The following is a 3,889-nucleotide window of genomic DNA, read 5'->3' as shown; positions in this document are numbered from 1 at the left end:
GTAGTAGAGGCCTGTCTTTTAAAAAGGTGAAAAACTAAGAGAAATAAAGAACAGTGAGCTACATTTCAAAACTCAGAAAATAAGAGAACGGAAGAAACCAGGGGATGATAAGGTGATGAAAAGCAGCCAGCGTAGACTGGTCAAGAAATCAAACCAGGCTTGTTCCTCCCTGCTACACGACCCTCCCTTTCCCAACTTTTGGTCCTTCCTCTAAACATTCCATAGAAAGTTTCACACATTCCCACAATCCCGTTAAAAGCATCCCATAATTACCTTTAAACAATTCCAAAGTGCCCTTCCCCCTGCATCCCATAAGAGAGTCCCCTGTATACAATACTTCACTCTGAGGAGTTCTGGGAGTTTCTTTGGGTTTCACTTCAGGGACAATAGTCTAATCATTCTCCTTTGGTAGTCTTAGGAGCAGTCAAGTCTGTATCTTCCAATTTTCCCTAATTAGGTTAACTAGGGTTCCTCTGCCTGTCACTATTCATCTGAATCTCACCAGGCTTTTCTGTTTACCATGATTAATCACATAGTCTAACAGTAACATGGTGCAATGACCACAACCTGTGACTTGGGAGGTTCAAATTGGACATTTGGGAAAGCTTGTTCACCAGGAGTAGTGCAGCATGGGAACAGCTTTCCCAGATGGGTTGTGAAACCTCCAAGCTTGGAGGTTTTTAATACTGATTAGACACAGCACGACTGAACTGAACTAGTGTTGGCGATAATCCTGCTCAAAGTGAGGTTGACTAGAGACCACCAAAACAATCAACACTTTCATCATCAACTGTCTGGACTTCAGAGATAATAGACCTTGAAAGTATCTAGCATTTCAGGTTTGATCCAGATTTGGCATATTGCAAAATATGATTCAAACTCAGAGTCATATTTTAAACACTACTTATCTAGATATCAGTCAGCTTTCAGGATAATTTCTAGTACAAAAAAGACGTTTAGTACGATGAAAATATTTTCCATCTCAATGCACCAGTTTTACCTCCAGTATCTGATCAAAAACAAATAGCAAGAAATGTTTGATAAGTACCTGCACAAATATTTGATTCAACAATTTCAGCTGATTATCAGCCCAAAGATTTTTAACAAGCAATGTGTTGCTCTTTGATTTGAATCAATTAGCTATACTGTTTAGTTTAAAACATTGTAGCCTACCCTTGAAATATAGGAGTCTAAAAATGATTTTCTCATCTGGGACAAGAAGCAGCTGGGAGCATTGTCATGGCAACCATCTCATTTCCAAAGAGAGATTCTGTGACTTCTGTTGCTCTCTAGCAACCTCACAGCTGAAGTAGCATTGCTAAAAAAAACAAGAAAAAAGAGGGGCTTTTCATATAGACCAATACACCATCACAAGAAACGCTTGGAAGGATCGTAAAAAGAATGCTTCAGAACATAAGGCAGGCTTTAAATAAACAAATTAAATTCTCAGTTTGATGATGAGCCCAGGGAAAAAACAAACCAAAAAACCAAACCCAAAACACATATATCCCACCACACTAATGTGTGTCTGTGCAGCTGACTGTGGAATCAATCTCTCCTGGAAATGATGGTTATCACAGATCTCACTGTCTCACACTAACTACATGACTTATCTTCTTGATCCTGGTGTTAAGGAAAATGGACAGCAACGTGAATAATACACAGGGGGCAGATAGGGTGGGAGCAAAAGAATTTCTACCAAAACAAGACATTTCACTGCCCAGTTCTCCCCAGGAGAGAGGTTGAGATCACATCATAAGAATTAATCAGATTGCTCAATGACTACTGAAAGGTTTTAAGGAACTGTGGTGTTAAGACCCTATAGTCTAAGAACCTATACAGACTAGAAAATTTAACACACTGATCTTTAACACACTGATTCTGAAACTTAACCTATAGAATTTAGAAATTAAGGGAAGTTCATGCACAGATCTCAGGGTTATGGTTTAAACTGTCATTTATTTACCGTTGCTTCAGTTTGATTAGCTTAATGACCTTTCCCGACTACTGCATTTTAAGCATTCCTGGTTATGGCGTACTTGGGCCACAGACAATGGTCACTCAGAGGAGACTATCTGGAGGTGCTACAGCAGTACAACGCCATACACATGCAAAAAGTACATTCCTACAGTGTAGGCTAGGAGTTTTTCATCATCTACTATCTGCAGCCATCATGTGGAATAGCCGTAATACTGTGTTCAACAGCTGAGACCAATACCCCTTGCATTGGCTGGAAAAAGAATACCAGCCTTCCCTTCAAAAGTAACATTGTATAGCAGAGCAAGATCTTCAGATACCTTTACATATTTTTTCACAGGATTTATATAACCTGGCTGCACTGGTAATTTTGGTCCGTATTTTGTTCATAAAGGAGCTAACTGAAGCAAGTAAGCACTGCTAAAAATAGCAAACACAGCAGAGCCCATTTCATGGTTTGGACTTCTGTTGATAAACTGTATTAATATTCTCAGTAACACATGCTGTTATTGCAGAAATACTTGCTTATTCAAATTCCTAACTTGGAACATAAAAGAATTATGAGGCAATAAAAGTATGTAAACACAAACTATAGGTAAACTATTAAAAATACGTGAAGAAAGAGTAGGCAATGTGAGCACCATTTAAAGAAAAAAACCCAATAAACAGTGCTTAAATCAAGCTAGAAATTTAAGTCTTTATAGCTGTAATCACTTCTTACAAAGAAGCACATTTGAGAAAGTGGAAGTTTATCTAGTTAAAAAAAGGCTATCAAATTTGAGCAATGTAAAAAGATTAAAAAAGGCTAACAAGGTACTGCAAAGCTATTAAGGCACTTAATGAGCTTCAGAGGGCAAGTTTAGCCCATCATATATAAAAGGTGCATAAACCTTCTGCATAAGCTAGAATGTATGAAGGAGAGCATGCAGACTTTTCGTAATACAGATTTAAGAAAGAGGCAGAATTCAAGTGTGTTTCTTTCCTATGTGGTACTAATGAAGTGGGCTGAAAGCAGCAGGTGACTTTCAGTGTTAAGTACTGGGATTTAAGTTGACATTTTTCATGAGGAGCTACCCAGGCCCTCTGGACATTTCCTTCAATTTTTTTTTTTCCCCCCAAAGGAAAAACTGTAAACAGTGCATTTTGTTAAACTCTTGTATTTTCAGTGAACTGTGGCTGCCTCTGTACAATCTTTCTGATACTCTCCTCAGGGTACACTTAAAAGGTTTGAAAAAAATTCTACAATAAAATAAGCCTCAGACATATTACAAAGAAAGCACAGCAATTTTGATCTTTCCAGGACAAATGACCTCTCCACCATTAGCTAGCTACCTGGTGGTAGAAATAATTGGTTGCTACCACTGAAACACTTGAAAGCACAAGTGATGTATACAATTATTTCTGCCAGCACCAGCTGAATAGATTTTGCTACAGCAATTTCAACAAGACCCTTGTAGTCTTCATAAAAACGAAGGGCAAATAGAAGTGAAAAAACTCTGTGTAAATACCATGTGAATAGAATTAGCAGGAAAACAAACCAAAACAAAAGAGGGAGTATCAACACTACAATTCAAATCCAAAAATTAGAGGATTACAAGATAAGGTTTCTCAGGGAATCTCTACCAACTGCCTATACACATGCCTAACATGTGGGGGACCCTTACAAAGCTACAGGTAGAAGTATTACTTTTATGAAAGGACCATCTGGATCCTTTAATCACATACCCAGTAACAATGCCATGGTTCAATTCTCATCACTTTTGGTAAATATGACGATGGATGCTGCACTTATTCCACTATAAGCCTGTCTTCTAGTAACTGCTCCACCTCTCATCTGAGCTCCTCCTCTTTGTAAGAGATAATGTTTAGCACCGCAAAAATACAACCTCGTTAGGAGGCTTAATCCTGATCT

This window comes from Fulmarus glacialis, unplaced genomic scaffold, assembly GCF_000690835.1.
Source record: "Fulmarus glacialis isolate BGI_N327 unplaced genomic scaffold, ASM69083v1 scaffold44642, whole genome shotgun sequence".
Lineage (NCBI taxonomy): Eukaryota > Metazoa > Chordata > Aves > Procellariiformes > Procellariidae > Fulmarus > Fulmarus glacialis.
The sequence above is the reverse complement of the archived record's forward strand: the minus strand, read 5'-3'. Positions refer to the sequence as shown.